We start from the raw sequence: 21,353 nt of genomic DNA on the forward strand, positions 1-21,353 counted from the left end.
TGCTCCAAAGGACCGAATGGCATATAGCCTCGACTCAGTTCGATGAGCTGAGCGTTTTCTGTATGTGTTCTCACTCGATTTTCTCAGAGATGGCTGGACCGATTTTCATAAAACTATTCTCAAATGAAAGGTCTAGTTGCCCCATAAAACCCTATGAAATTTTATTGTAATCGGATTTTTAGTTTGTATGTTATTTATCAAAATGTGTAAATCACGAAGGTTCAATATCTCAGAAACTAATAAACCGATTTTAACAAAATTGGTTCTAAATTCACGGGCTATCTAAACACCCTTTACTTTCGAATTATATGAAGATTGGAATTGTGGTTCAAAATTTATGGAAAGAAACGTGTTCTGGAGACTATTTACTCTCACTCACGTTTCTCAGAGATGGCTGGACCGATTTTCATAAATTCAGTGTTAAATGGAAGGCCTAGTTGCCCCATAAGACCCTATTGATTTGTTTTGCAATCGAATTTTCACGGTGCCTGTTATGTTAAAAAATGTGGAATCCAGCTATGAAAAGAAACATTTTCCGAAGACTACTTGAACTCACTCACATTTCTCAGAGAATGCAGAACCTATTTCAACAAAATTAGTGTCAAAAGTCTAGCTGCCTCATATCACCCTATTGAATTTTACTGTAATCGGACTGTACCTTCGCTTGTAATGTATCAAAATGTGAAAATCACGAAACTTCATTACCTCAGAACCTACGCAACCGATTTGAACAATACTGATATCAGATAAACGGGCTGACTGATGAAATATTATGACTGAATACGTGGTTCAAAAGTTGTGAAAAGAAAGTCATATTTGAAATAGAAAATAAATCCTACTATAAATACTCGAATCTTAAATGATATTTAATCGAATGATATATAATAGGGTGGGGAATCGTTATATGGAAAAAAAACGAAACTTGATAGCAGCAAGCCAGAACCAAGAATTTTTTGTCCTATTTGGAGCCTCAAATAATCCTAAATTTATCGAAGATCGATAGGTTTAGTCTCCGCTTGTCATTTCAAATTTATAAGGAGATTTGTATGGGAAAACCAACGTTTTTGCATTTTTTATTCTATAGAGCACAAAGTGACCCAACCCATAGGTTTCATGACTTCAAATGGTAAGTTTTTTGATGCCCAACAACTTGGCCGAGGACATCAAAGAGCTAGGGTGTCTCAAAAAAATACTGGAGCTGTTCAAAGTTGAGTATGTCGAAATTTATGTTGCAAATCATTTTTTCTGCCAACACTGCCAGTGTATTGGCGTTATTCAGATTTCCATCGGAAGTATCCTCTGAAACACGTTGAGGATTCTACCTACGATTAGAATATTGACCTAACTTTGTTTGTTTGATCCAGCTGAGTGTATAAACTCGTTACGACAGGATATTTCTGATGGGAATCCTACCGGCACCGGTACACTGGTAATGTTGGCAGAAAACAATATTTTCTGAATTTGAATCGACCTACTCAACTTTGAACAGCTATAGCCCTTTTTAGGAACATCCTAGCTCTTCAGTGCCTTCTGCAAAGTTGTTAGGCATCTAAAATACTATACTTTTACATAATGTAGTGCATTGTTAGACCACTATTGAGCTTTCTCAAGAAACTGAAGTTAGGAGAGTAGAAACTTTAAAGCTGATTTTAAGTTGATTTATACCATGTTGAAATTTCGTTCGGAACAGAATGGCCATTTTCTTTCGGAACAGAGTGATATATGTACATAAATCGAGGTAATATCATCATGTAACATGTGACATGTAACATTTTACATGTGATATGTAACTTGTCACTTGTCTTGTAACATGTTACACGTTGTTAGTGACATGTTACACGTAATGTAACACGAAAAATGTAACATGTCAAATATCATATAATATGTAACACTTTGTGTTACATGTAATGTTACACGTCAGATGGTACATGTGACATGCCATGTACATAATATAACATGTGACACTAGCCATTTTGTACGAGTTAACGTCATTTTTATTTATGTTTATTATGTACATTAGGGTGCCAATCATCGTATGGAAAAAAGTGACGTGAAATTTCGGCTTTCGAATTTTTTTTTCTTTGATGCCAAATAACTCAAAAACGCATGAAACGTCGAGAATTGGTGTCATCTGAAAAAAAAATTTTTTTTTGCAAAAATTTATTCTCTGGGACTTAGGCGTTGTTTCTATTGTGGAAGGCGGAGTTCAAAATGTTTTGAATTTATCTCTTGAAATTGATCACTAGTCTCCCAAAATAGCCTGTATAATGTTATAAACTATAACTAGCATCGAATACATTATGTTTCATTAGGGTGGTTCATCTATTCGACATAGGATGGTTCATAATATTGTGTAAAAATGAGTATAAAATGAAAAAAATCACTATTCACTGAATACTAATAGAAAAATTCCTGAAAATATAATATTTGTTATATTATTGTTGTTAGGGTGACAATGTTGAATTTGAAAAATTATAAGTAAAATGGCAAGACAAAACATATTTACAAAATGAATGTATCAAAAAACTACTCTGTGCAAAAAAATTATCTCAACCAAAATTAGGATTGTGTCTCGGGGCAATGTTGAATGCTTTCATGTCATTTGCAAAATCACACACGGGAGGTACAAGGAATTTGAATATTTGAAAAATGTTTTCGATTCCAAGTGTCTTAAACTTTTAAATGAAACGGTGGAAACTAATGGAATATGTTTTGTTACACGGTCCATTTAAAAAAACTGATTTTTTTTTATAAAAACTACGAAAGTTTACCTGAACAACGGAACCGGCCATGGAGAAATCAGAAAAAAGTTATATTTTTTAATTTTTTTTCCCCAGGGTGCATTTTTTTGGAGGAACAAAGCTATTATTTTCAACTTTGCCAGATACACTATGCCAATCAAATAAACCGTTTTGACTGTAGAAATATTTTTGATTCCTCATAGAGTGCTCTATTGGAAATTAAAAATATGTCTACAGTCGAAACGGCATAGTGTCTTCGGCAAAGTTGTAGATAATATTTGTCTTTCCTTTCGAAAAAAAAAACTGAAAATAATTTTTTTTTAAATATTTTTTTTGGTAATCTTTTGTAGGTTTTATTAAAAAAATCAAGTTTTCAAAATATGAGCCCTTTTGAATAATTAATTTTCAATCTTTCTGCTAACTTTTGAATAAATAATATTTTAAGTGTTATTTTTATAGAAAGACAGAATTATTATCTACAACTTTATCGAAGAACAAACGAACCGAAGTGCTTCTTTTTTTTTATACTCATTTTTCAAAGATTTTTCGGTGTTCAAAAGAGCCAAACTTCAATCGCTTTGCGACACCCCATTTTAAGTCCGATTGAGCTGAAATTTTGCCCATGTTTTTTTTTTCAAGCAGGTGAATATTTTGTATAGGGTTTTTTTTTTTTTAAATTCGAAATGACCATTTTGGCTGGCACCCTAATGTACAAAGACCACTCTGTTCCGAAACGCTACGATGATTCCAGTAAAATTTATATGAAGTCAGAGTGGTCTATGTACATTGGTATGGTAAATTCACTTATTTCGCCAAAAAATTGGTGATTTTATGTATTCACATGTTAAACCAACATTTTGTTTGAAAGAATCCGTTCAACAGGATTTTATTCACAGATTTTTCGGAAATTGCTTCTCCTGACAAATTTGCTCGATGACACATAAACCACTCTGTTCCGCGACGGCTCATATAATTAATACCAACAGCAATATGAGTACAGTGAGGTTTCAATTATACCACGATAAAAAAAAAAAAAAACGCGTCATATAGTTGAAACATAATTATTTCATTTCATTTGCATGTAATGTAGGTTTGTTGTTTTTTAGAGTGATAAATACAGTGTCGGACATAAGTCAAGCAACTGAGTGGTACAGTAGATAGTTTTTATGATTGCGTGAAGTAGAATCACTTTTGTAAGTATTTATTCATTCCACCTGTTACTCTAACAACAAGTAATTACACACCATTTTGTAGAATCAAATTGTGAAAAGTTTCTTGGCAGCACTGTTCAAAAATATTAAGTGCTTAAACTCATGCGACATAAATTAAGCAACTGGAAAATTTGGTAAACAAAGTGGTCGATATAAGTTATTACGTGGACAATTAATACTGTTTTACAGTTCCTAACTTTCAAAGTTGATGTATTGATCAAATATTGTTGAATTTAGGAGTTCTTATTATTTGCTGAAGTAATGAGCAATTGATCTATAAAAATGTCACGTAATGTGTACAGTAACGACTTGAAACCAAAAATAGTTGAATTCATTCAACAAGGAGGTACCCATGAAGAAGTGAGTGAACTTTTTGATATTCACAAGTCAGTGGAATCCCGCCTATTGAAGCGATAGAAAGAAAAAGAAACGGTTGAAACGGCTGCCCGTTCCGGTCGTCCGAGAAAAACTAGTCCACGAATGGTCTGCGTAATCAAACGTGGCTCTGAAAACGACTGTTTTACATCAGGATCCGAAATAAGTAACAATTCAGGCTTGGCTCACGGCGATGCATAGCAATAGCATAAAAGATATGCAACAAAATATTAAGACAATCAGCAATAAACAATTGATATCTTTTAGTTTTTATCTTTTGTCGCTTTAAAAATCATCGTATATCAACTTCTTCTGTATTTATATAATGTTATTTTAAAATAAATAACTGCAACCTCTCTGAAATGATGTAAATGAGAAAAAAAACAACATTATCCGAACCCGAAAACAATGAGCGTCGCTTAAATCTATAATTTTTTAATCTGGTTTGCATACCTCAAACTAGTTGCTTAACTTATGTCCGACACTGTCAATCCAGCAAATATTATCAAGGCGTAATTTTTTTAAATTGAAGTGTTCGTGTAAATCAATTTAAACGAGTAATAAGTTTGAATGAGAAAGGCTGGGTCTCACTGCTAAGTGGATTAATTAGTGTTCTTGTTTTCAATTTATTGCGCATTGTATAAAATGCATGTTAGATTCAATTTCATAATTTTACTACTTTCGATATATCTTCAAATAATCTGCTGTTTTAATTACCGCAACAGACTCAAAAAAAGTAGTAATTGGCATAATATCTAACACCAACAACGAGTTTCCATTCGTTGCTTGCGTATCTATGCACGCACCACCGGTTAGATCGATAGCAGACTTAGCGGGGAGAACAGATGCGCCTTTCCCGGCAATGAGAATAGGTAGAGAGAAAAGGTTATTTCGTGATTTCAAAAAAAACGGTTCGGTTGAACCTGTACTTCGGAGATTAATACCTTAGGAGGAGGCTCCTTCCACCAATAAATTCGGGTAGCAACATCGTAGTAATTCCGGAAACAATTACGTGATTCCGGTAACGATGATTCTTAGACCCCGACTTATCTGAGAGGATTCTAACTTTTCCTCGATCACTTTACCGTCAATCGTGGAAGAAGCTGGAGCGATCCGTGATTTTTATATTGCCCCGCGGTTCGAACCAGGGGTTCGAAAACCACGTGAAAATGTTTCTAGATTAGTGATAACTAAAAGTAGTTTCTTTCCCAGAATAGTCAGCTTCGCTAGTGAGAAAAGTGGGTGAAAATCTTATCGTGCGTACCAAAATCATTGTTCAGGTAATAAAATTTAAAAAAGCTAGCGAAGTGCGAAGGTTAATTCCAACAAATCGGGCGCGTGTTTATTTTGAAAGAGATTTCCCGCTGCAGATTCCCGCTACTTCGTCGACAACGTTTTCGACCAGCTCAGATCCAGCCAGCTAGAACCAGGTTCCTGATTGATGGCCACGCGGTCAAAAGAACGTCAGGTGCAAACAGGAAATCGTCCCAATGATGATAAACGGTAAAAAAGGTCTGCGTAGCCCAACCGAATGTTGTTGTGTGGTTGGTTTGTTGCTTTCGATAGGTTTTCTTTGAGGTTTTGATGGACTATTGGGGTCGTGTTCGGAGTAGTTGAACCGTTTCAGAGACGGGAGCTTGGAAAAATTATATCCGACCCGACAAAAGGGAGGGTCTCATTAGCTGGGCAAACCATCTAGGTGGGTGGTCTCTCGAGAGAGAGTAGCGCATGCAAGCCATCCTAAATTCCCCAAGTCGGACTCCGGTCCCAACTGGCACGTGCTACAACGTCAGCTTACAGGAAAACTCATTTGAGCCTCTAAAAAAGTTATCTTAGTTACAATCTGTCATTTTTTTCTAGTTCGAGCTCTAGGGAAAATCCAGAGCTTACCACTGTTATTAAAATTATGGCTACAATAATGATGAAAACTATCTTTTTGGCTATCTCTGAGTTCAGGATACATAATTCAAAATCAAAAAGCATTTTAATATAACTCTTCAGTAAAAAGGATGACAAACACAGTTTGCTATTAAAGCTGCGCACATCTGCACGAGTCAGCAATAAATGTCAACTACACAGTACAAAAACGTAATATCTTCACAATTCAAAGTTTCAAAGTTTACGCTTGAGCTGAGCACGTTTTCGTGATGGATCTGAGCTAGTAAAGTTGCACAGAGAACCACGTATATGGCTACTTGGGATTAGATTACCCTCTTCAATGTACAACATTTCAGTAGCTTCCGCTTTTTATAGATCCATAGCGGGTAGGGTGAAGAAGGAGACTTTAGAAAGGAGGGGTTACAGTCGCTGTTGTTGAAACTGAGTATACCTCTGCATCTCCACGACTGCGACGGAAAGGTAGGGTTTGGTCACTGTGGTTAGTGATGAATCGAACAATGTTTCGCGCGAAATTCACCTCGGTGCTCACTTCCTTCGTGGGGGAGGTAGAATACGAAGTACCCTGCCAGTCGTTGCCATCCAAGGTGAGACAGGCCTCGTCGTCCATCACCACCGCCACGTTGCGATTTGCTGGCAAAATCGACTTGACCATGTTGCTCAGGCGCTGCCGCTGTGTCATTGCCTGCAGCTCAGAGACTAGTGGACGGGACTGCTGCTTCCTGATATGTTTGTCAATGTTCGCCAGGTACTTTTTCGCTGTTTAGCCGGTTGCACCGACCTCCTGGCCGAGCGCACGCAGCGATGTAGCCACTTCTCCCGCGGTCTTCCTCTTCAGCATCCTTTGGAGCTTCTTGTCGCTCAGGGTCGTCGGCCGTCCGAAACCGGGCTTTCTTTCAAGCTCTGATTTTTGTCCAATAGTGCCAAGATGTTGTAGATGCTGGAACGGGTGTATCCGGTGCCCAGGTGCTGCCGCACGATGTCCTTTTTCGATAGACGGGGATACCGTTCTTTAAACATGCACACTTCTGAACGGAGTAGCTTCACTATTTTCGCCATTACGGTTAGAGTTCGACTGATAGAGCTGTAAAAAAAAATCTGCTGACTCATGGGTTAATATGATTGATGCTGCATGCGTAGTTTCGTCAGTGCGTGTAAAGGTAAACCCATAAAAAATCGTCAATATTTGTCCATTTTTTAAACGCTTTTTTGACCACTACGATCTCTGGATCTTTTGAGGGGTGATTTGCAGCTAGTCTGGATGTTTTGGGGTGGACACCAAAGGTCTGTGTCATTGATTTTTGTGCAAGATTTTCGAAGCTTTATAACGGCTGAAAATTTTACGGGTTAGTTATTTTACGCCCTGTTAAGTATAATAACAAAAATGATCCATTTGACAAACAAAAATTAACTAACATTGTCAGAAAAGTGCTAGATAAACAAACAAAACTACTTAACTTAACTTACAAACTAGACTTATACACAAAGCATTCAAACTTACAAAATCCAAATCAAATGTTGTTTTGTTATTGATAGGCACTCGGCGCAGGAAATAGTCTTCGACGTTTGATTTATGTCAGCACAAAAGTCGGGTCATCAAGTTTTGAGATTTTTTCTTGCACAAAAAATATGTGTAGCATCACTAAAGTATCTTCGCTGTAAGTAAAAATGTTTTCCTCCTAAAGAAAATACACACTATAGAAAAATTTAAAACTACATTTTTGTCCTGTTTTGACTATCTTAAATTTGTTTAATTTTTTAGTTTTTCAAGGTCACCAAACTATTTTTGAACATGTTGGTTTCGTAAAAAAAATCAGTTTCATTATTAGAATTCTTTTTGTCACACGGTGTATATTTTTCTGGAAGTCCAAAATTACTGTCTACATCTTTGCTAAAGGTGTTGGTATAACGTCCAAACGTTCTGGCTGATCGGACAGCCATCACTGTTAAGCTAATATCTTACAGTTGTAACGGCACCCATCATTCCCATATTATTATTTTTATTATTATTAGCCTACAGGGTTCCGTCATTCTTTCTACGCATTCTTTCTACGTTGGCACAGTTTTCAGCTGTGCATGGAAGTAGGTCAGAGCTTGCTTACAGTTGAAGCCAAGTCATCTGCTTTGCTCGGGTGACGAAAACCGCCCCCCGTAAGCACAATTGATTAAAACAAGAGCTCGCGGTTCGGCACTTGATGGGCCGGTAACTCGTCGCCGCATCGCGAGGGTGAGTTACTGGTAATTGTTTGTAAACAAGACAGAGTGACTGAGCGCACGGCTCACCGCTCTCGGTAGAATTAGACTAAGTGGGATCAAACCCACGAATTGAGGTACTAGAACAAAGAAAGGCCGAGAAGAGCCATTAGTATAACAGAGATAGGGAGTGGTTCCACGAGGGGAAATTGTCTATCGCGGAATACACTCTAGAGCTAGCAGTAAGTTACAATGTAACATAGAATTTAATCCAGAAGTAAAAGTGATTCCACGCGGTCACTGGAGTGCGCGTACAGGAATACCTGTGATTTTTTACGGAAGAATATCACAAATTTCTGATAGGGCAACAGGAGTTCTGGCTCCTGTCGAGAAAAGTCAAATAAAATTGTCACCCGTTATTTGTGAAATTTCCCAGATGATATCTTCTCAAGTGTATTGTTTATTAAACTTGAGAACAGTGATTTAGATATTGCTGCTCATTTTGAACAGGTAATTTCCCATAATAACTCAATTGATAAGGTTTTTAATAGGTTTCGAAAATTGGACAGAGACAGAGAAAAAACTGCCATATTACTGTTAGCTATGTACAAACATAATTTTTGCGCAATAACTACCGGTTTTTCCTCAACTGCAACCGGCTTATGAGAGCTGAAAATACTAAACCTAAAAAAATCCTTTTTTTAAAGTTTCTTTAAAGACAAAAATATTAATTAAGAGCAATAGTGTGTTAACCAACATATCAGTAAATTTTGGTTTATTTATTGGCAAACAAATCAATAATCAAGTTTTCATTCATTAATGGCAAAATAAATCAATAAAATATAATATTTCAAGTGTTTATTAAGGTTTGGCCTAAGTTATGACAATTCGTTTACATAAAAATATAGCTATATAATAAACACCAAGAAGTGAGTCTCTGAAGAAAATGTTCCCAAGCGAAAAGTCGCTGGCAACATTCCGCAGTAAGTCAAAAGCTAACACTAGGCGACCCAACGATCGACTACAAAGCAATAATATGCCCACGTCGAACAATAAAGCGATTTCAAATTATTTCCTCATCTTTTCAAATTACCTCCTCCCTCTATTGCCTATTCCATGAAGGTCCGTTCCACGAGGTGCATCCAGTGCTTTTCGATTCAACCTTCGTCGTTACTATCAACGGTAGCAGCGCAGAAGCGAAGGTAGTGATGATGATAGGTGACTCCCGTGCATCAAATTGCCTCCTGAAACAGAAAGGGTGCCGCCTGGGTCAGTCCGCGCGCAGCTATTTAGAACCAGGTCGAATTTGGCACGCTACATCACCGACCGACCGGCGGCTCAATCGTCCCCCCGTGTGGCGATTGGTCAAACCATTCATTGTCACGTAGGGAGACTTCAGCGCGGTAGGAACCTTGCACAAAGCAATTGATTTGACGTGCTTCACTTGTCTGTCAGCCTCGGTAGCCAAAGTCAAAGTTTGGACGCGACTCAAAGAGCAGACGATGACTTGACATTCGCCAGCGTCCGATGATGGGGGGAGGAAAGCCTTCCCGGTGTTTTGACGCCTCATACCGATATCAATTGCCGCCGTCGCCGCAGGGTTCTTTTGTGCAAGACCGCTTCTTGGGCGCTAATTTGTCCGGTTGAAGCAGTGACGAACCTGCCGGTGTTTGCACCGTTACAAAGCGAGTAAGACTTATACTCTCTTTTGATGCGCTAGCTAGTAATTGTAGTGAAACAATGTTAAACCAAACTTTAAAATTGAATTGATTTTGTTGGATTCACTACGAGACCAGCAGTAATCCGTACGAATTTCCAATGCTCGAAACCGCCACTGCCGACAATTAGGTAATTAGTGCAGCAATTAAACTGCGATGAATTTTCGTTGTAACGAACAGACTGTAGCGGGGCATGTATTGTTCTGTTTCCAGCAGGGAAAGCAGACCGAAAGGCAAGAGCACTTTTCCAGCAAGAACAACAGCGCAGCACAATGTTTCGTGTAATGACATCCTTTCTGAACATGAACCATATTTAACACGGCCCCGGACGGGATGCTTCTTGTTCACATGAAAGGCAAAAGAGCATAACCGCAACCTGAAAACAAATGTACCACAATGCTGCTCTGCACATCAGCACGGGTTCCTCCGGCCGGATGGAATCGTCCCCGCAAGAGCCACACAAAAGTCTATGATCCGAGCCATTTTACTAAACCACCAACCGCCAGCCTGGAGAATGGGAGATCCGGAACATACCGCAAAACATAATCGATTTACGTTGCTGGTCTTACGAGGTAGCAGCATCGATAGCGGACTCCACTGTTCCTAAGGTGACCATCACCATTTGCAATTAGCGATGTGACCCTTAATCTTCTGCATTCTGTCGAAAATCGGCGCAAAAGACACTGCTACTACTGTTGATGATGATGATGATGATGATGACGATGGCGATGCTGCCAAGTGATTGTACAAGACCAGACACCCAAGAGGTCGGATTGGATCGGTTCTCCTTACTTGCAATGTTTCTTTCGCATTTCGGAACGGAAAGGGCAAGGGTAGTACGGAAGGGCCGTGCAAAACAAATATATCTTATCGTTCGCATCTATCAACAACAAAAGCCAGCTCGAACCAAACTGGATCTTCTTCGGCATTCGACAAAGGAACGTTTTGTATTCCTTGCGGGGGGAAAATCATGCCCAGGGGCCACAGACTTGCACTCGGTTGTGCCTGGTAAGAGCCTCTGCGATCCTCCGAAGGGAAGAAAGACGTCGTCGGTCCAGTGTAGGCGATGGCACCCGTCCGCCAGCCAGATGAGAATGATGCGCTTGGCTGAGATGGTGGCGCTTTTTGGACGCGTTTTTGCATACTCGTTACCGGATAATGCCTCATTTACACGAGTGAGTGTGGCTGCTGTGCCGGGAGTGCTGTGTGGTCAATCGGACTGACTGCTTGTTGGCATCGTGTTGTGATCATGTTCGAATCGATGTAAGCGATAATCAGCGATCGGAAGATGTTTCCATTTTGCAAGTGAAGGAAAAAGAATTACACGTTACAAAATTTATCACGATGGAATGTTTGGTTGTGTTTCAAAACTCGGTACCAGTCGGCAAATAACAAATGTTGTGCCAAAAGCCACCAAGACATGGAACATAGGGAATGATATTTTATTGAGTATGACCACGTACAGGAAGCATAGTTTTTCTATAGAGTAACAGTTGGACATTTGTTTATTTGTTATTTCGAAGACATTTAGCTAACAAAAAAAAAAACAAAAATAAGAAGTTTACAGTTTGCAGATGGATGCAATGCGTTATAATAAAATTATAACACGAATGCAACAATGGAAAAAATCTGAGCAAATCGTACATGAAATCAATCTAATATACATTGATATTTAATGGCATTTTTGTATCATATTCACGCATATGAGTAACGATGAGAGCTGATATACTCGAATTGCTGTTATTTGAGTTGCTGTTGTTACTAGAGTTTATTATGGAAATTAGGATCTGTTTATAAAAGTAATATTGTTTATTAATGGAGCTATGGCCGTTTCCTCGAAACCCAAGTTGAGTAGATTAAGGTAATTGCGATAGCAATCCTGCAGGTCAGCAAATATCATAAACCCAAAAAATAATAGTTTTGGGTTTTTTTTTTCCGAATTCAATCAGCACTCAAACAACGATTTTCCCAAAAAACTCTTTTTTTTTCTGCCAAAAAAAAATTGTTCATGTTCAATTCTAACATGACAAAGTGATTATTCAAGGACTGAAAACGCAATAATGACCATTAAAAAAACACGTAGAAAACAGTTTAAAAACCGAAGTATTTCAATTGCATTATCTTTAAGTACAACTTCTTGAGAACATCGTCACAAATTTTCATAAAGATCTGAGCAATAGGGAGAAGGTTAGAGTAATTTGAAGCGCACCGTGTCACGGCCGCTAACTAAACACGATAATTTATACGTGTTCATCTCGGAATGGTGTTCCTTACAAAATGACTTTGCCGTGTTGACGGTTGCGGTAAAACTACTGAGCCGATTTCTTCATCTTTTTTTAATGTATGTTATTAAATTCGCCGGTTGTTGAATGTTCGTTTTTTTAATTTAAGACGTTCAACTTTGCCGAAAAAAAATTAAATGCAATTTTTAGCACTCAAAACATGTTACAACGTTGCCGTTTGCACTGAAAACAAAATACATATGAAAATGAACGTTTAGACACATTTCTAAATTAATGAGGTAATAGAGTCGTGAGGGGCAAAGTACGCACAGGAGGATATGATAGGGTTGATAGAGAAGGAAGTAGGTTACTAAGTCTGAAGGAGAAGACAAAAAGCACTATAGAGCAAGATCGCGCCAAATCACCGATGGTCGAATATCAACCATTTTTGATTTGAATGATACTTTGCACACGTATTTGGCTCAGCAAACTGAGCATTTTCCACAGATGGAGTGATTTTTTACACCCATGAGTTACATTCTAAAAGGGCGTATGCCTTTTGGCATAGGTTTTATTCGAAGCATTGTAGCCCAGAAACCGTTGGTTGTATAGAAAAACTGTCTGAGAATGAGTTGCAGGGAATTAAAAATGCATCATAAAAAATATATACACTGTATAAAAAAATTTTTTTTGACCAAAAAAAATGAAAAATAAACATCAAATTTCAATTTAAAAAAAAAAGAGTTGAAGTTTTCTTTTAATTTTTTTTTTAAAGAAACTTGACGTTAATACGCAACTTTTAAAAAAGTCCCGGATGGAGAAATGAAAAATATTTATTTTATGGTAGATCAATTTTTTTTATGAAAATTCTAATTGAAACATTTTTCAAAATATTTGTATTCTGATGATTTTAAAAGATGCAAAGAGTCATTTTAAATCAAAAAGCTCTTGGTAGTTAACATACTAAAGGCATTGGTTTTCGAGTTATTCCTAATTTAAGCTCGAACAATTATTAAAATTTAGGAAAATACACGTTTTTCTTAATTTGTCCATGGTTCTCCAGCAAAAACCATACGTTCATTGGAATGCTTGATCAAAAATATACAATTCATTTTTTGACAACAAAACGATTGGGCGAACGGTTCTCAAGAAAAGAGTTAAATGTTCTATGTGATATAAATATATATAAGAATCAAATATTTATTTTCGAGTTTTATTATCTTAGGAACATATTTTTTATGACATAGATACTTTACAGAACTAGTTTCACCTTATATTTTATATACATCATAAGTAAATGATTCGTCATCTTTTGAAAACAGCTTCGTTTGTATCTTATTTTCTGAAATCGGAACAAACGAGTGATACTTTTGTGTGCCAGCAATTATTTTAGATTTTTTGAAAATATTGCTCCATTCGACTAAACAGTCGACTTACATGAGAGAAGCAAAAAATAATTTGAAAGATGGTGAAGTTGTTATAGTGTGTGATTTCTCAGAAAACTATTCATTTGTTCTTCAAGATGCCGCTCAAAGTAGTTATTGGAATAATAGTCAAGCCACCATTCATCCCTTCGTTGTTTACTATTCAGAATCTGGAACACTCAAGAATATCAGCTTCATCATAATATCGGAAGTACTCCATCATGATACTGTTGCGGTTCAGGTGTTCATTGGAGGTGATCTGATGGAGCTGCCTCACAATACAAAAATAGAAAAAACTTTGCAAGTCTTTGCAAGTTCAAAACAAGATATAACGTCGATGCAGAGTGGCATTTTTTTGCGACTTCTCATGGTAAAGGCCCATTCGATGCAACTGGTGGCACATTGAAACGAATGGCAAGAAATGAAAGTTTAGCTAAAGAACATGAACATCCCATTACAAGCGCAAAAGAATTGTATGATTGGGCTAATCAGAAAAGTAATAAAAATTCATCAAAAATGTCATTTAGTTGGGTATCATATGAAGTATATGAACAAGGAGTAACAGAATGGAGCAATATTTTCAAAAAATCTAAAATAATAGCTGGCACACAAAAGTATCACTCGTTTGTTCCGATTTCAGAAAATAAGATACAAACGAAGCTGTTTTCAAAAGATGACTAATCATTTACTTATGATGTATATAAAATATAAGGTGAAACTAGTTCTGTAAAGTATCTATGTCATAAAAAAATATGTTCCTTAGATAATAAAACTCGAAAATAAATATTTGATTCTTATATATATTTATATCACTTAAAACATTCAACTCTTTCCTTGAGAACCGTTCGCCCAATCGTTTTGTTGTCAAAGAATGAATTGTATATTTTTGATCAAGCATTTCAATGAACGTATGGTTTTTGCTGGAGAACCATGGACAAATTAAGAAAAACGTGTATTTTCCTGAATTTTTATAATTGTTTGAGCTTAAACTAGAAATAATTCGAAAACTAATGCCTTTAAAATGTTAACTACCAAGAGCTTTTTGATTTAAAATGACTCTTTGCATCTTTTAAAATCATCAGAATACAAATATTTTGAAAAATGTTTGAATTAGAATTTTCATAAAAAAAATTGATCTACCATAAAAAAATTATTTTTCATTTCTCCATCCTGGACTTTTTTTAAAAGTTGCGTATTAACGTCAAGTTTCTTTAAAAAAAAAATTAAAAAAAATTCAACTCTGTTTTTTTTTTAATTGAAATTTAATGTTTATTTTTAATTTTTTTTTGGTCAAAAAAAATTTTTTTGTACAGTGTATTTTTTTTATGATGCATTTTTAATTCTCTGCAACTCATTCTCAGACAGTTTTTCTATACAACCAACGGTTTCTGGGCTACAATGCTTCGAATAAAACCTATGCCAAAAGGCATACGCCCTTTTAGAATGTAACTCATGGGTGTAAAAAATCTCTCCACCTGTGAAAAATGCTCAGTTTGCTAAGCCAAATACGTGTGCAAAGTTTCATTCGAATCAAAAATGGTCGATTAAATTTTCGCGTATTTTCAGGCGATTTGAAATGATTTTGCTCTATGACAAAAAGCAGGCTACTTCTCTCAATAAGTTGCATTGCAAGAGGGTAAAAAAAATAAAATGTGTAAACAACAAAAACGTCCGGACAATGCCACAAAAGATTTAAACTACTGGTCGCAGTAGGGTCCATACAAAAAAGTCTTGCAGAAAAAAATAACTCGTGATAAGCGTGCCGTGAGAATATCATTTAATCTATTGAACCTTTTATTCTACTGATTTTTATTTCGTCCATTTTTATGTATAAAGGTATAAAGGATCGTTTTTATGGGGAACAAAATTTACTTCAATTTGTCCAAATTAACCAAAGGTGAACGCTCAATTTTGCTATCAGTCATATATCTATGTTAATGGATCTTTTCGAGCTGGAAATTTTCTCGACTCAGCACTGGGGCACGGTGTATCGTTGTACTTATCCTTCACATGCAAAATGTGCCAAAAACAATATCGATAACGAATTCTCTCAATTAAATCTAGGTGATCGAGACCGCTATTAGCCCCCGGCTAAGCGTGCGATATTGTTATATTGTGATGGGTTAACACTGATGCTCATCTAATTTTTTCTTGCATCTGATATAATTTTTTCTCAGCTTTCCAATGCGGGTCTCCGATCGAAAATCGGTAGTTGCGAACACGGTCAAAATTGCATTTTTCTGATATAATCCAAGATGGCGGCCAAATTCAATACGGCGGCCTGAATTCTGATTTTTTATCTATTTATTTATTTATTTCGTCTATCAATATAGACTACAATTCTAATGTACCTATACGTTAATCTTAAGCTATCAAGTTCTAGCACGTAATGCGCTTTTCAATGCGCTTCGGGACATGGTAGCGTCTATAATCCCACAGTGTTTGTTGTAGGCGTTCATGATGCTGTCAATTGGTCCATGTTTGGCGTACAGTGACCGGTAATTATTAATAGTAAAAATATTGCGCGTTCTTAAAGGACGAGAAGGAGCATAAAAGTTAAGAGTTTCCAGCAGATTTGGTGAATTAACACGTTGTGAGATTATATCGTTTACAAAGGTAATCATGGTTGTTTCTCGTCGTTTCTTCAGAGTTTCGACATTAATAAGCATGCAGCGAGATTCGTAAGAAGGGAGAGGATATGATGCCCAATTGAGTTTTCTTAATGCAAAAACCAGAAATTGTTTTTGAACTGATTCAATACGATTGATATAAACTTCTTAATATGGAGACCAAACTATACTGCAGTACTCTAGTATTGATCGAACATAGCTTACAAAGAGGGTTTTTATTGTGAATGGGTCTTTGAAATGATAACTGAAACGTTTAATAAAACCAAGCATGCTGTTGGCTTTGTTGATTATTGTGTTGTAATGATTCACCAAAGTCAGTTTCGAATCAAGGAGCACTCCTAAGTCTCTCATTTTAGTACATCTCTCTACAAGTTCATGGCCTATGTAATAGTTAATAGTTTGCGTTGAAAGTTTTTTTTTTCTTCATCTATAGTTTATTTGACACGGCACAAATACAATTCAATGTTTAACGGCGCCAATTATATCTGGTAGCTTACTTTCTAAAGTATCTTAATAACTAAAAGCAAATTTTTTATCCTCGCCGCGGACTACGAGCTGAAACTAAATCTAACTTAAAGCTAGAATATTTTGCATTAAAAGCACAGGTTTGCTGTTTGATGGTTTTCATTGCCATAAGTAAGCAGCATATTAAATTTGTTCCGCTGCTGGGCCAAGATATTACGGACTGGCATATTGGGTTGTTTCCATCGGGCCTTGAGAGTATCGTGCGGGTCTGATTGCTGTTTCCGGATCCGGGGTCTTAACGTGTTCTTGTCGTTTGGTTGGATGTAGGCGGAAGGGGATAGGACTAAACTGGGGCGTGGATGGATTTCAGGAAAACGTATATAAGGGACATGTAGGATAGGTCACGGCTCGCCAAGACATCACGAACAGGAACAGCCGGCTGCCTACCTTCGGCCTGCAGGGAAGCTATTAATCTAGACCTGGCGTCACGGTGTACATGGCATGACCAAACAACGTGCTCTATGTCGTGATAACCTTCACCACAGGCACAGATACCACTCTCCCCGAGCCCAACACGACGGAGATGCGCGTCAAATCTATAGTGATTGGACATAAGCCGGGACATCACGCAAATGAAATCCCGACCTACATCCAACCCTTTGAACCACGGGTTCGTCGATACCTTGGGGATTATGGAATGTAACCACCTTCCCAGTTCCCCCTTGGTCCAAGAATTTTGCCAACTGATTATCGTATTCTGACGTACAAATGCAAAAAATTCATTAAAGGCAATTGGTCTTTCATAAATATCACCGTTTGTTGCGCCCACCTTAGCCAAAGAGTCCGCTTTCTCATTGCCCGGTATCGAGCAGTGAGAAGGGACCCACGCTAAAACAATCTGAGTAGATTTTTCGGATAAAGCACTCAGATGTTCCCGTATTTTCCCCAGGAAATACGGAGAGTGCTTAACATCTTTCATCGATCGGAGAGCCTCAATGGAACTGAGACTGTCCGTAAAGATGAAATAATGGTCCGTGGGCATTTTTTCGATAATCTCTTGGGTGTACTGAATTGCAGCTAATTCTGCGACGTAAACAGAAGCAGGATTATCGAGCTTATGGGAGACGGTTAAATTGTTATTGAAGATACCGAAGCCAGTGGACCCATCAAGAAGTGATCCGTCAGTGTAGTACATATTGTCGCAGTTGATGTTTCGATATTTATTGGAAAAAAATTTAGGGATCTACTGCACGCGTAAATGATCCGGGATTCCACGAGTTTCTTCTATCATGGATGTATCGAAAAACACAGTAGAATCAGAAGTATTTGATAAGTCGACACGATTTGGAATATTCGAAGAAGGGCTAATATTTTGGGACATGTGATTGAAATACAATGTCATAAAACTGGTTTGAGAATTAAGTTTGATTAACCTTTCAAAATTTTCAATCACGGGACGGTTCAAGACCTCACATTTGATTAGAATACGAGAAGACAGGCTCCAGAAGCGGTTTTTCAATGGTAGTACTCCAGCTAAGATCTCCAAACTCATCGTATGGGTCGATTGCATGCAACCCAAGGCGATACGCAAACAACGATATTGTATTCGCTCCAGTTTGATCAAATGTGTGTTTGCTGCGGAGCGGAAGCAGAAACACCCTTACTCAATAACAGACAGTATCGTTGTTTGGTAAAGCCTTATTAGGTCTTTTGGGTGGGCACCCCACCATTGTCCGGTTATTGTACGAAGAAAATTCACTCTTTGTTGACTTTTTTTCATCAGATACCTCACTTGACAACCCCAGGTGCCTTTAGAGTCGAACCAGACACCAAGATATTTGTGTACCAAAACCTTAGAAATCGTTTTACCCATTAGTTGTGTTTGAAGCTGAGCAGGTTCATGCTTCTTAGAAAAAACTACTATCTCAGTCTTCTCCGGAGAGAATTCGATACCTAGCTGTAAAGCCCAAGCAGACAAATTGTCCAAGGTATCTTGCAATGGTCCTTTCAAATCGGCAGCTTTGGCCCCTGTAACAGAGATTACACTGTCGTCTGCAAGTTGTCTTATCGTGCATGAATTTGCCAGACATTCGTCGATGTCATTTACATAAAAGTTGTAAAGAAGGAGGCTTAAACATGAGCCCTGGGGAAGACCCATGTAGCTAATGCGAAAAGTTGCCAAATCGCCGTGCGTAAAATGCATGTGCTTTTCGGACAACAAATTGTGCAAAAAATTGTTCAAATCCTTGTCGGTGAAGTTTACCCGAAAGAATGTCAATAGAAACGGAATCAAAAGCCCCCTTAATGTCCAAGAACGCAGACGCCATTTGTTCTTTGCGAGCATACGCCAGCTGAATATCTGTTGAAAGCAACGCAAGACAATCATTCGTCCCTTTGGCACGGCGGAAGCCAAATTGAGTATCTGATAGTAGACCATTTGATTCGACTCAATGGTCTAAACGACGGAGTATCATTTTTTCCATCAATTTCCGGATACAGGATAGCATTGCAATCGGCCTATAAGAGTTGTGATCAGAAGCAGGTTTCCCTGGTTTTTGGATGGCGATCACCTTCACTTGCCTCCAATCCTGCGGTACAATGTTTTGCTCCAGGAACTTATTGAACAAGTTCAACAAGCGCCTCTTGGCATTGCCGGGTAGATTCTTCAACAAGTTGAATTTGATTTTATCTAACCCAGGCGCGTTATTGTTACAGGACAGAAGGGCAACTGAAAATTCTGCCATCGTAAAAGGTGATTCTATCGCGTCGTGGCCCGGAGACGCATCGCGAACAAAGTTTTGCTCAGGAACAGAGTCCGGACATACTTTCCTGGCAAAATCAAATATCCACCGACTTGAAGACTCCTCGCTTTCGTTGACCGTTACGCGATTCCGCATTCTTCGGGCTGTGTTCCAAAGAGTGCTCATCGATGTCTCCCTCGACGTCTCGTTCACGAACCGACGCCAATATCCGCGTTTCTTTGCTTTAGCCAAGCTTTTAAGCTTGGTATCAAGCTCCGAATACCGTAAATAGTCGCCAGGTATACCTCCCTTCTGGTAGGCCAAAAACGCGTCGGATCTTTGCGTGTAGACATCGGAGCACTCTTGGTCCCACCACGGAGTGGGAGGCCTTTCTTTAATCGTTACGCCGGGATATTTCTTCGTTTGGGCTTGCAACGCGGCGTCGAGAATCAAGCCCGCGAGGAGGTTGTATTCTTCAAGTAGTGGATGATGTTGAGTCGAATCGACCGCTTTTGAAATCATTTCCTCGTATAACTTCCAATCGACATTCCGTGTGAGGTCATATGGAATGTCAACTGGTCGCATGCAAGTTGACCCGTTATTAATTGAAATAAAAATAGGCAAATGGTCGCTACCGTGAGGATAGAGGATTACCCTCCATGTGCAATCCAACCGTAGCGACGTCGAACATAAGGATAGATCCAAAGCGCTTGGGCGCGCTGTAGGTTTCGGGATACGTGTCATTTCGCCGTTGTTTAAAATAGTCATGTCGAAGTCATCGCAAAGGTTATAGATCAAAGAGGAGCGGTTATCATTGTAAGGTGAACCCCAAGCCACGCCATGAGAGTTGAAGTCTCCCAAAATCAAACGTGGCGAGGGAAGAAGTTCTATTAAATCAAAGAGCAGCCGTTGCCCAACCTGTGCTCTGGGAGGAATATATATTGAGGCAATACAAAGCTCTTTACCTTGTATTGTCATTTGACATGCGACAACTTCGATGCCTGGAATCGATGGGAGGTTAATACGATAGAAAGAATAGCACTTTTTAATCCCTAAAAGTACTCCTCCATATGGGGTGTCTCGATCAAGGCGAATAATATTAAAATCATGGAAGTTGAGATCAATATTTGAAGTAAGCCAAGTTTCACAAAGGGAAAATGCATCGCATTTGTTTTTATTTATCAAAACTTTAAACGAATCAATTTTTGGTAAAATACTTCTACAATTCCACTGTAAGACAGAGATAGAATCCTTCATATACGCAGTTGAATTAGGCATCGAAGGATACAATCGCTGCAAGGAGGGGCCATTGGGCAGTCAACTGCTTCAAAAATGATCTAACTGTTGGGAGGAATGCTGTAAGAAAAATTTTAATTGGATCAGGTACATTGAAATTTTCAAAAATCCAGTCCACAATGTCAGAAAATTTCACTAATCCAGAGTTTGTTTCATCAACTGGATGTGCAAAAGGAACAACTGGGGTTTTAGATGTTCCTGGCAGTGCTGGGAACTCCTTCTGGGACTTTAAATTTGCAAGCCCAGGAGGAGTTTGCTTCGGTTTTTCCGCAGCACTGTTTGGTTTGTTCGTACTTTTCTTTACACTTTGGAAAATCTTTGGACCTTTACGGGGAAGTTTAGGAGAAGAAACATTTTTCCTCTTCCTAGACTCCCCAGGATTGGCATAAGATGTTCCCGCTGATGAATCGTCAGAATCGGTTTCATCAGAGGACAACAGAT

Source organism: Wyeomyia smithii, chromosome 3 (assembly GCF_029784165.1).
Source record: "Wyeomyia smithii strain HCP4-BCI-WySm-NY-G18 chromosome 3, ASM2978416v1, whole genome shotgun sequence".
Classification (NCBI taxonomy): Eukaryota; Metazoa; Arthropoda; class Insecta; order Diptera; family Culicidae; genus Wyeomyia; species Wyeomyia smithii.